This window comes from Megalops cyprinoides, chromosome 7, assembly GCF_013368585.1.
Source record: "Megalops cyprinoides isolate fMegCyp1 chromosome 7, fMegCyp1.pri, whole genome shotgun sequence".
Lineage (NCBI taxonomy): Eukaryota > Metazoa > Chordata > Actinopteri > Elopiformes > Megalopidae > Megalops > Megalops cyprinoides.
In genome coordinates this window covers 32,446,207-32,459,341 of record NC_050589.1, presented here as the reverse complement: position 1 = coordinate 32,459,341, position 13,135 = coordinate 32,446,207, and the positions used below count along the sequence as shown (strand labels likewise).

The following is a 13,135-nucleotide window of genomic DNA, read 5'->3' as shown; positions in this document are numbered from 1 at the left end:
GGCCGGTCAGACCAGCAAAGATTAACTCTTAAACTGGGTTAAATCAAGGATTATCAATTAATCAGGCAGCAAAAAACCTAAAACCTAGTTTACAATGAATCTTATTTTAATTTTAGTCTAAGTCTAATCTTTTATTGCTTTTGGTAATAAAGAGACCAGTTATGATCTTGTTGCACAAGTGTTTTCGAAAGCCAGATTGAATTCCAAGGGACATAATTTAGAAGTCCCTCTTGAGGCATTTTATCTTGGCTGATAAAATCGGTTTAAGTGTGCCTGCTATTGTGCTTCAGTGATGAGTGCTAGAAAAATATACCGTTATTTAATTTCAGTTTAATCTTTTGTTAGTGGCCAGTTAGCATTCTGTCCTCTTTAAATATAAGTTTTCACAAGATGAACAATTCAGTTGGATAAATTAGGAGGTATCAGCAGTTTGCTACCACTATGTTGGTTATTTTGATTGCAATTGGTTATTATGTTTAGCTGGTTAAAAAAAAATAATAATAAGCATATTTCACATTTAGGCCTGTACACAGATGGTTCATTACCAAAGTAGCAGTGCATGCTGGGAGAAGCCTCATATGTCTTCTCTCTCACTAATGGTAGTTGGTCATATAATACGTGGTCAGTAAAGAAGGTAACGATATAGTTACATGTGGCAAGGTCATACTAACCTTGGAAATAAGTGGTGCTTCTCACATAAATTGTAGTAGGTCAGATCATTTAATCGTATCATTATTCATTAATTTGTTTTACTGCAAATTAAAGTTGTTGCACGGCCCTGTTTATGGTAGAATAATTTGAATTAATGGGAGTTTTACTAATTAATGGTAAACTGTAGTGTAACGCATATCTGATTCCCAGTAACCTTTGATTAAGTAATTCTAGATCAGCTTTAATCTAAAATTAATTGAATCCTTGTTGGCCTAACCAGCGTCTAATCTCTGTGCCATGTAGAGTAGTAGGATGTTAGAAGGCCAGAGACTGACGGGCCAAGTGAAGTAGTTTGAGCAGGTTTATAACATGAGCACGGATCTGTCTCAAAGTCTATGTTGAAATGTGGTTAAATTTGTCATTCTTGCTGGATTGCACTCGACAGGGACACAGACCACATTTAAAGTGCGCTCAAGTAGTTTTGAAGCAGTCTGAGCACATTTGGCTCGGATGGGTCTGCTCTGACCCATGGCGTGCAGGGAAAGATTGAAAAGATGCTCTCTCAAGATGCAATACAGCTCCAAAATGGGTTAGACCGGTGGGTAGTTTATCCCGCAAAGCAACGCACATTTATAGACTTTGCTCAAGGTTCTGAAAACTGTAAGTAAAAGGGTGCAGCTGTAAGCCGGTCACAGTCTGTGCCTCACAGTATCAAGGGTTTAGGAGGGAAAAAAGAAAGGCTTCTTTTGAATTGCGCTGTAATTACCTTTGCCGTAATTGATCTGCAAGGAGAGGATCTGGCTGCATTTAGTTGTAAGAGCACAAGCGCTGTGTTGAAAAGGGCCCGTGTCTGGCACAGTTACTTGGTGGTGGTGGTGGTGGGGGGGGTGTGATCGTGTGAGATGTTGTCAGCGGGCAGTTCTTGGCCTAACAAAGGCCTAACAAACGTGTAGGTTGTGATTGTACAGTAAGCGTAGCCCAGGACCACGCGAGCGTAGCACGCGAGATTGTTAGTTCGCTGTGCACTCCTGTGAAAAGGGTCCCGCGCAGGCAGATGTGCACCGCGAGAGTAGACCCGTTCGCCGAAGGGTCGTGCCTGTCCTCGTGTCACACCCGCTTTTCTCCGCATGCTTTCTGAGCATGTGGTGCATTGTGGTCACCGGAGGACTGCGTCAGCCGTTTACATTCCAGTACGGCTTCATTCCTGATGAAAAAAGACGAATCGGTTGCATGTGACTTAAATCCTTTGGCTCTTAATTTTAAGCGAGTACATTTAATTCGCTTAATTAAAGGTCGGCGATGTGACCTGTTGTGTCGAGCCATGCGAGCCCCTTTGGGAGGGGGGTTAAAGCTGACGCCTTAATGTGGCTGATTTGGACACCAACGAGGCCAGTTCAAAGTGTACTGACAGAAGCCACATGGCCATTTTGTCTTATGCAAGCCTGCAGTGTTTTCTGATTTGGGGGGGCGGGGGTGGTTCCTGTGAAGACTTTGGTCTTTTTTTTGGGGGGGGGGGGCAGGAACAAAACTTATGAACAGGAACTGACCCTGCTTTTGGGCCTTTTTACATTTTTAAGTTTGATTTTTGAAATTTGCAATGAATGGTATCCTTTTTTTTGCTGTTTTTTTCAGAGTGAGGCCTGTACTGGGTGGACCTATCACATGCTGCCAATCATTGACTTGTTTGCCTGAATAAAAAAAAACATTGCTCTATGATTGGTTCAGACGAACCAATTGCTGATAACACCCGATAGGCCCGTCCCATTTCTGGTGCTCACGAAGCCTTGCTCTCCCGAAACCACTTACGCTGCGTTTTACTAGGCGGTTATTTGATTGGGATAATAATGGGCCTGCTGCCATTTGAAGCCCCTTCCCCATACTCCGGAGTGTAAACTTTAGCGGGGGGGACCGCAGGGCCCCGCCCTGCCAGCGCTTCCCGTTTTCAGAGCGCGCGAGCCCCCGAGAGGGAGAGAGGGGGCCTCTGTTTGTTCAGAGTGCGCTCCTCTGACCGCCTGTCTCTCCAGAGGGGCCCACGGCCAGGGGCAGCTGCCCGCCGCGAGTGGGAGGGCGTGCGGGAGGAGGAGGGGTGAAGTCCAGACCGCCGGGCGGGATTGGCCACCGGGCTCAAGCCCCCAGAGCTCCCCTTCCTGTTTGTGTCCCGGTCGCAGGCCCCGCGGGGGCCCCCCTCAGCTGGTGAGCTGCTGACTTTGGCCGCCCCAGCAGTGAATGCAGAACAGTGGGGAGGCCAGGACAGGACTGGACTAGTTCTCTGGATTTCATTTCGGCTCTCTCCGTCTCTCTCTCTCCCTCTCTCTCCCTCTCTCTCTCTGTCTCTTCCTCTCCGACTCACCCTTTTCTTCCTTCCCCTGTTTTCGTTTTTTTCTGCATTTGCATTTGTGCGTGTGTGTGTGTGTGTGTGTGTGTGTGCGCGCGCGCGCGCGGAGATGCAGCCCTGTTGTCCATCACAGCGCTGTGCTGTGCTCAGGGAGGCCTTTTGAGGGCTTTCTCTCACAGCGGATTTGTTTTATGTCTGTACTTGTAGTGAACCAGCCAGAATTATGTGCTGAAACATAGCCTGCATTTTCCGCCCCCCCATCCTCCCCCCCACCCCCGCCGCAGCTGAAGGGGGGCGGTGGGTTTTTACCGCTTTGAGAAATTCTGTCTTGCCGCGTGTGTGTAATAGGGAAGTAATGGGATTGTTAAACGTTGTTTATACGTCCGTTTAGGCGCGCTGGTGGATTAATTCTCCCGCCGTCTGTGTGTGCGAGGGCTCTGTAATTTATTGTGGATGGGCTTGAAGTATCGCATGCTTCCTGCTCATTAGAGCCCACATGCGCCCCCTGTTAAGATCATTTCCGAGGGCTCGGCCCCTCCTTCCCTTTCGGGGCCCGGCTTCTCGTCGCTGTTCCTGTAACGCGCCACGGCGTCCTTGCCTCTTCTGGACGCCGGTAACGTTTGGCTCTCACCGTCAGTCTCTGAAGAACACGTGCTGGTCAGATGACAGGGACTGGTTCCGCAAGGGATTCTGGGAATGTGCTTGACCTGTCTCTCTCTCTCGTCGTCTGAGGAGAAAACTGAATGAATAAACAGTGATTGATATGGAAATTGATTCACCAAAGCCCCTGCCAAAAGCCCACCAGTCTATCCCTGTGTTACAGATTCTCACAGCTCCAGGTACAAAGAACACACATGATGAGGGCAAACTTAGTATTAAAATAATTTTTTTTTTTTTTTTGTTATTTTTGTTGTTTCCAACTAATGTTAGTGTTGTTGCTAGCAGACTAGTTATTGCGCTGTTGCTTCAATTTCAGCTAGCACAATTAATTAGCTGACCCCTGGAAAAAAAATACTTAAAGATATTTAAGGTAAATGGATATCATCACGAAGACAATTAGTCATATTTTGTGGTTGGGTAATTATGGGTAATGGCATGTGAGCATGACAGACAAGCAACTTTTCAGCTGCAAAGCCTCTTTCCAGCCCTGCGCGGTCCTGGAGCGCTCTTTCCACACACCGTGGTGGACCGGGCGCCAAATCTCAGATCTTCAGCATGGGGATAAGACTAGCACTGCTGGAGCTTCTCCTAATCAGTTTTCCAGTTGAAAACGACCGGTGTTGTGCAGTGCACAGCGTCAACATTAAAAACGCCGCAGCCTCTGCGAGCGCTGGCCGCCCCGTGAGTCACGCGTCCCCTCCCAGCCTCGCGGCCGCGCGGCGAACACGCCGCTGCTTCTCTCAGCCCTCACGCCCGGAACATTTTAATCGTTCTGTTTGCTGCGCTCGCCTTCGAGTCTCGGCGAATCGCTGGCCACCGGCCAGCGCGGCGATCAGGATCGGCCGCCAGGCTCGTTTGCATGCCGGTCCATCCGTGTTCCTCGCCCAGGCCGCGGCGAACGAGATTGGCCGTCAGACGCTCAGCTCGGGTGCAGTTACGGTATCGCCGGAGCTCATGTAGAACCCCAACAGACCTCCGATTTGAAATGTTACGCGTTTTTTTTTTTTCTTCTTTAGCGAGATTGCATGAGTTGGCCCTGTGTACAAAACAAGGAAATTATAGGTAATATGAATAGGCTTATATTGTCCCGATCTGGTAATTTGTGTGTTATCTAAGCTGGCATCTCACGGCAGAGGGATGTTGGCTAGCGGAGCAGAGCCCGGTTTGCCCATTGTTGTTAGTATCAGTGAGTCAGAACAGTGACTTTACCATCTGTACGTTGATAACGGCGATCACTGGGAGGCATTTCAGATACTGTTAAGTAAAATGACTTCCTTTTCCGGAGGCCGGGAGATAAAACCTGCCATGAAAGCGTTTTGCAGAGTTGTCCCCGAGCTCCCGAGTGAACTATCCCTAAGTACACCTTCAAAAAGCGTTTAATGAACGGCTTGCCAGCGCTCCCTGCTCTCTCCAGAGGTGGACTGCTTCTCATTGACGGCTGTTTTTTTTTTTTTTTTAAAGGAGATGTGCGCTAAAAGTTTAGGTGGAGATAGGGGAGCGGTGGAACCCCCACGCAGACTCTCCCTGTGGGCTCCAGATGTGCGCCCCGGCGCTGCACATCTGGATTCCCGTGTGTAGCCCCCCCCCCCCCCCCCCCCGCGGAGTGGCGGAACGCGCTCTCCTCGGGTAACGTGCGCGAAGGGCCGTCTGTAGAACAGGAAACCCAGCTGGCCGGCGATTCCCGGCAAGGCTGTCCGACGTTATGAGCAGAGCCGCGGGCGCCGGGTGCCACTGATCCGACTGACGCAGACAGGGCCACGGAGCCGATGAGTGTACAGCTGCTGATCTAATTACTGGAGGGCTGATCTCACAGAGGAGAGGGCTGCTGACATGGGAGTGCAGAACTGCTTTTCTTATTGGTGCAGGGCTACTGGTACAGGGTTGCTGTGTTTGTTATAGGGCTGCTGACATGGGTCTACTGATCTTACAGATAAAATAGTGCTGATATTTGGCTGGTATAGGGCTGCTGACAGGGAGCCCTGCTGATCTGTGCGGTACAGGGCCGCTGGTCTGTGTGGTACAGGGCCGCTGGCCTGGGCGGGACAGCGCCGCTGGTCTGGGCGGGACAGGGCCGCTGGTCTGGCTGGTATACAGCCGCTGGTCTGGGCAGGACAGAGCCGCTGGTCTCGGCTGGTATACAGCCGCTGGTCTGGGCAGGACAGAGCCGCTGGTTGGTACGGGACAGGGCCGCTGGTCTGCCTGGTACACAGCCGCTGGTTTGGGCGGGACAGACAGTTTCATCCTCACACAGGCTCCACATGAGGCCGCACAGCGGGCATCCGGGAGCCTCGCATGCTCATCGATCGGAGCGATTAATATGTAAAACAAGCTCTCCCGTCCCTCATTTGATCTCATTTGTATTTTTCGTGCTCCTCGCTACTTCCCAAAGCGGGGCCGCGCCGCCCGCCATTTCCTAGAAACGGGGAGCGATGGCTGTGGTTTGCAGTGATGCGGCAGAGGAGCGGATGACTCACTTTGTCTGTTACAGGCACAGAGGAGTTTTTCCCTCCCCTATCTGTTTTTTTCTTAATTGACGCCAGAGTTGTGGGCTAAAGGTGAACGCTGGCTTTCCGTCAGCAGCTGCCGCCTTCAGAAGAACCGACTGCCCGAGATTTAAAAAAAAAAAAAAAAAAAAGAAGTGTCAGGATGTGAAATTGGCTTTGAGGTTTTGTGGTTGAGCAGGCGTTTTTTTGTGCTCTGAGTCTGAGGACCTGAGCTCCCAGCATGTCTGTCTTTGTGAATGTCTTTGTCGTGTCTGCGGCATTGCGAATTCGCCACGTTTGTGTGACCGCTCATGGCTCATGGCACACTCCACAGGCACACTCCACGGGCTTCCCGTGGAATACGGGGGCTCTTATTTTGAAGTGTCTCTCGGATGGGGATGGGATGTCAGTCGGAGAAGAGCACAGCTGATTGGCTTAAATGCATTTATTACTTGGCAACCTTCATCCGAGTGTGTGGGAACCTAGAAACTACTGAAGCTCAGTTGCTGCTTCCTTCAGGCCTTCCTACCAGGTCCTGACTCCATACTGGTTAGGTGGGTTACTGCTCACACAATATGGAGTATGGTCTCTACTAATGCAAAAAACCTTGAAAGGAAAATGCAGTAGAGATGGGCAAGGAAAGACAGGCCATTACTATGATGCCAGAATTTCCTGTCTCATTTTTTTCAGCTTGGGTAGGGGATTTTTGTTCCTTTTTTTCTCTTTTTTTTTCTGTGCATGTGGTGTTCTTGTGGAAAAATGGCTTTCTCTTCTTCTCTCACTCCCTCTTTCTTTCCTTTTTCTCGATCTTTCACCTTCTCATTGTTAGTATTACGCACTGTTTATAACGATGACGTGGGACGTCTTGCGAAGCCTGGCCAATCAGAGGCTGGCCAGGCCGGGAAGCTGTGTGACTTTTTCCCAACCCTTTCCTGACCGCTGTCCTATCACCCGGCTGACACCCGCCCTTCCCACTCAACCCTCTGTTATGGTTGCTGCCTCTGACCTTTTACACCAGTAGCCCTGCCTCAGGGACTCCCCGAGCAAAGGCGTACGAATTCTCAAAACCAGCGGAGAAGGATAAGCAAGCCAAGCCATTCCCCGCTGTCGCGGCGTGCGGCAGCCAAATGTGGAGGGGCGTCCCGCGGCAGCCCATTGATGGAACGCAGATCCAGGCCATCTGCCACCGACCCCCCCCACCCCCCCAAACAGGTCGTCCCGGTTACGTTCCCCCTCCAGGCCGAGCCGCGGCAGTGTCGCATTACAGCCGCTCCGCGCTGCTGTCTAGACGGACGCCATTGTTCCTGTTATCGCTGCCATCTTTCTCCTTTTCGCTCTGGGCATTCCCGCCTTCACCGTGTAGTCATCGCCATCAGAGCGTCAGCTCACCATTGGCTGAGGGCGGGGCGGGGGGGGGGGGGGCGTATGGAATAAGCCACGAGCGGTTTCACTTGTGTAAAGTCGTTGCATAAAAATCTGAGCCAAAAACAAATACTTGCAGTTGCGCACAAACGCAGCACTTCGAGAAGCCTCTCGCTAAGATCTCAATTAAAAGTCGCCCCCTTGCATTTCTGGGCACGTCTGCGTATTCATAACTGTGTACAGAGTGGAGTGTGCGGAGACAAATCTCCTTGCTTTATTGCGGGTGCTTAGTCCCTCTCAGAGCAGCAGTGTAGAGTTGCAAACCTGTTTTCTAGCTAATCCTGTGCGGCGGGGTCAGGCAGGAACGCGGCCCCCGGGAGCTGCCAATAACATGCCTTCCGCTGATTCACGTGCAGCCAAACGCAGACAGCAGCCCGCCGCTACAGCGCTCACACTCCAGTAAGAAGCCAGCTATTTTAAGCCTTTTTAGTATGTCGGTACTCAAAATAGTACTTTCGGTACTTTTTAGTATTACTTCTGAAGTTACATTGTGATCTCTAAACGTAAGGAAAAGTACTGTATGAGAATCAAATATGCAGCCCTTCCTAAAGTGTGTTACTTCAAATGAAAGGTATAGTAAAACACACTGCAGATAAATTAAACAGAGGCCTAAGTTTGCTCACAGTGTGCACTTTGAGTAAAGTATAGTACATTTTGGGGGGAAAAAAAAAACAAGAAAATCTAATTAGCCAAATATATTTTTTATGTTAACTCATGTTGTTGAGTTGATTAGTCATTCTTCTAAATGAAGGATTATGTTCATACTTTAATGGGTGATAACTGTTTATTTTTAGTACCCTTCACTGAACGGTATGAACAGTATAGTGCATTGTTTTGTCAGATATGTGCTGACTTGACCTTTAGGCAGCTTTAAGCTACTCTGGTAGCTGTAGCAATCGTACATAAGTTTTCTGTGCTTAACTTCTGAATTTAAAAAAGTACACAGCGAAATTACATTGTGAATAACCCGAATGACACGAATAACACGAGTTTATGTAACCTATATGAAATCCACAAAGGCATTTCCTCCAGAAAAGCCCAAATAATGTCATACAGAAAAAAAGGTCTGAGCTTATCAAACAATGTGTTTTCTTTGGAAAGCAAATCGTTTATTAGGAATTTTCTGTATATTTTCCTGCTGTTTAGTTTTCCAGCGCACAGTACATATTTGAGTAATGTAATTATCTTAATGCCCTTGAGCCTTGTTATGTGCGCTGAGCAAATGGGAGCCAGGTTCGGGCGGAAAGCGGGGCCACTGGCTCAGGGAGTTTCGCTCGCGGCGCGCGGGACACTGTGACATGGGAGGATCTCGGGCTCATTTAAAGGCACCCTGGGCAACCCAGAGAAAGTGTACAAATTAGCCACGTGCAGACGGGCAGTCTCCTGCCTTCTTGCTATGTCTGCATAACACTTTCCTTGGGATTACTTGCCAAGTTCTTACCAGCTCTTTTGCCTGAAGAGGGAACAGTGTCTCTCTGTGTGATGCGTGCATTAAACAATGACAGCGAGATAAACTGCCGATTATGTTTCTGGGATCAGCCGCGGACGCCCTTTAAAGATGATTATGGCGCAGATGGTGAAGAATTAGGGAAGGGGTGGGGGGGCGTGTTAAGGCTGAAGTGGCCAAACTCCAGTCTGGCTGACTCATCCCGGCCACCTAATCACCTCCCGGTCTGATTGGCTCACTGGGTACCTGCCCGGCGCGGGCACCGTGTGAGCCAGCCCTGTGCCAAACGGCCGCCGCGCTACCGTGCCAGCTCGGTCCGTGCCACGCATTGGGGTTCCCGCGTCGCCCCAGAGGCCCTCGGGCGGAACGTGGCGGGGGAGGTCCGCCCCCCTCTTTTGGGAGCTTCCTGACGCTCAGAACGTGCGGTGTGCTGGTTCGGCCGCCCGTTTCTGCAGTATCAGTACAGCAGCCCGTCTGCTGCGTTTCGGGAAAGACTCTGCCTGCACACCTGATTGCCCAAGGGGATGATAAAGATTTATTGCGTTGTATTCAGCTTTCAGTCTGATTTTATTTGGAGTGGCGTGCTTTTTGATCGCTTTATAGTGCACTGCAAACAAACAACAAACAAAACCCCCAGAGACCACCCAGGAGGGAGGAAATTCGAAAAACGGAAAAATTATTCATCGACCCTGGTCTTCTGTCCCCTGGTTGAGGTTCTCTGGTCATATTCCTCTGTAATGTGGCTTTCCATTTACTAAGGGGTGGAAAATACTAGCCTTCGTGGTGTCAGGGTGCTGTATATTAGCCCTTCAGTTTTTAGTATTACTGAAATGACAATAGCTCAATCTCTTTTTTTAATGATTTAATGTTTTAATTAGGGAGTTATTTCAACAGGTGCGGCGGGTTCAGCGGAGCAGAGAGCTGTAGGGCAAAAGAGGGAGAGTGTTCTGGCGCGGAATCTTCTGGCACGGGTTCGCGTGGGGACCCGGAGAGGGGTGTAAAGCAGTTTGGACCGAGGAGAGAGAGGTAGAGGTGTCGCTCTGCCTCATTCACGGCGAGAGCTCCATAAATCACATCGCCGGGAGGCGCGCCAGCCTCCCTAAGTCGGTGACATCGATCCCCGCTCAATCCTTGCTCTCTCATCCGCCCGATCGCCGGTCCTGCCAGAGCTCCAGAGAGAGACGGCAGAGGGAGGAGTCCGAAGTACTCATCTCTCACCCCTCACTCCTGATGGGGCTGCACTAACATTGGCCACATTCTCCTATCTGAGCAAAGCCTATCCCAACAGCAGGGTACCCTCATATGTACAAAACTCCTGTGCAGGCTATCTACCCAGAGGTCATATTCTCCTGTGTAAAATAAGGGCATACTATTAGGCTCTGTAGCTTTGAGTTGCATTTTAGGAAGGTATCTTTGGATGCTTGCATATTTGGCATGCAGTCACTGGCGTTCCATCCTCCGATAGATCAACTAAGGTGCAAAACAGTTTGTGAGAAATTAGTTTGATTCAACAGTGGTTAATTTGTAATTCGGGGCCTTGATGTAGAGTATGTGACGTGGCCTCTTTGAGTATCACCTGTGTGCTCAAAGAAAATGCTCATATTGTGCATTTTTATAGGCTGGTGCCATTTGTGTTTTTGTTCTTTGCCCTCATTATCGGTTTCTGTACTTCGCCACATCCCATAGAGCTCTTCTGCTAGCTTCCTCTCCACTTGGTGTGCTGTGGTCCTTTTCCATTGGCTTTATTCACTGGCTTTACAGTAGCTATGTACAGCAGGCCTACAGGCCTTTGATGTTAGGAAAAAGGGTTGCAAACATAACATTGAGACCTACTGTTAGGAGCTCAGGCTAGTTCCTGCTTTGAATGCCTAAGATGGCTGTGATTTCAAATTTAGTCCAGTATCCATACTGAATGCAGACCAGAACAAAGTAGAACATTTTGACTGTGGCTGTATGTGTTCACGGAGTATCCTCTTTTTTTGCTTTTAATTGAGCTAATTCATCCGCTTCACGTGCAGTTCGTGTTTGATACACCTCCTTTAGGTTCAGTTTGGTTATTTTTCCCTGTCCACTGTGAATGGCCCGCGCTGGTATTTTACAGTACGCAGTTACTTCATGGGTTTTGATTTGGCAGAAACAGCTGCCAACACTGTCTGTGTTTCTTATTTTTCCCCTATTTACTGTTGTAACCCGAGGAGCCAACAAATCCCAGCACCTCTCATTGGCTTTCTTCCTGCCATCGACAGGACGCTGGCAATCTCTGCCGTTGTTTACAGTGGCTCTGCCTCTTGCACTGTCCCTATAAACCCTTACGGTGTCTTTATTTAAGAAGGGTCTTCGTCGCTCTCGCAGGCTTGCCGGGCACACCCCAAATGTCGCCCCAGGACTGGCGGCGGAGTCACGTTACGCCTTTGTAACACGGCGGCCTCCCCCATTCAGCCGCCTCAGTGAGCTCATGCTCGGCCCCCCGGTCGTCCTCCAGTTCGCCTCCCGGGCGGGAACAGTGCGGAACATTGTCACTCGCACCGCCGGAACATTCCGCGCCACGTTGCCACGCCGTGGGCAGACGCTTCCCCTCACGTGACGAGGACGGCGAGCCCTCAGACAGCTAACGCTTTGTCGGGGTGATTTTTTTAAAAATCATTTTGTGGGTAGGCTCAGTTTATTTGCATTGTGCGTGATGAAAATAAACAAGCCGTTCTTCGAGCCGCTGCCGAAACGCGCGAAAAGCGCCGCGGTCGGTAATCAGCGGTCCCATCCACCTCGGCTCAGCCTGCTGGGAAAGCCGGGACCTTTTGTACGGGTTTTTAATCAGCGTCATATGAGCGGCCTGAGTTGCAGATTCGTTATTCAAACCCACGCGGCGTGGGCGGCCCGATGTTTAATTGAATGAGGCACCAGCGACTGCCGGGAAGCTTGGGTTGCTCCGATTTCCAGTGGAGAGATGTACATTACCCTATGCATGGCCCTGGCCTTCATTAGATGCATACGGCTAGGAGTGTAGGTTTACATTTTAAATGATTCATGTTCCTCAGCTAGCCGGGGCTGGAAATGCCAAAGCTGCGCCAATCAGACAATGAGCGGGATTATCCGCGGCCACCGGGACGCCGTATGAAGCTCCACCTTTGTCAACACCATCCCTGTGAATGCATTCAGCTTTTTTATTATTATTTAATTTCTTTTTATTGCTGTTATTTTTTGTGAGGTAGCTTTATTGTTCCATGTAATTCTGTCAATAAAACATTGGAAGGAAATGCAGGAAGGAAGTGAGGCATTGTGTCTGGCCCTCCAGGATTTCGGTGAAACGCAGTCCGCGGTGCACCGCTGTGCGTAGTATCGGCCTTTCTGTTCCTGTAATTAATAAACGCCGTATTTTGCTACCCGGGCGCTTTCAGAGAAATTGATTCCAACCACGCTGCGAATCGTCGTCTGGAGTATTTGGGCACCGTTCAAATATTCAGCATCATTTCCTGGCTCTGATTTTGTTGCACGAGGGCTTAGGTTAGAGACGCTGCCCCCGGTGGTTGGAATATGAACTGCAGCATTCCCACCCCACCGCTGATGGAATTGCTGTGGCCTGTTGCCTAACCCCTTATCTGTTTACAGGACTGAACGTCCGGGCTCAGGTGTGCACTGCAGAAACGGATTGAGTAGAAAGCAGGGTGAGAGTGGGGAGGGGGAAGAAAACTCAGACACCGAGCTGCAAAGGGGAACTTCCAGTCCAAGTTGGGGAAAGGCTCACAGCTATTTGTCTTCTCTTGCCATGCGTCCGATCAGACTGTTCTTTCTGGCATTTGTTTTTCTGTCCCCTCGGTCAGGCTGTGTTATGACATTCTATCCCGTTACTCAACTATAAAGCTGTATGTATCGCGCGGCCTGCCAGAACATTCCAATGTCATGTGGGTAATTCCAGCTTACGGCCAATTTCGTTCAGGAGGGATCAAAGCGCGGCCAAAGTCATTAAAGCGCCTTGATCAGCTGGTACAGTGCGGGTTTGTTCAAACTACTGTTTCTTTGTAAGCGCTGAGCAAACTTTTTGTTGTCCGGAGAGAGTTTTAATCGGATAGCTGCCATTCGCAATCACCCCTCTCTGCCTCAGCAGAGTTTTGAACTTAAGCATAAATAATTAGAGTAATT

At 49.7% G+C, this 13,135-nt stretch overlaps 1 protein-coding gene across 1 annotated transcript in view; it reads left to right on the top strand.

Annotated features, from left to right (window-relative positions):
- Positions 1–13,135, top strand: part of LOC118781422 (vitamin D3 receptor A) — a 37,239-nt gene that overhangs the window by 4,239 nt on the left and 19,865 nt on the right. The gene's annotated exons all lie outside the window — the stretch shown is intronic.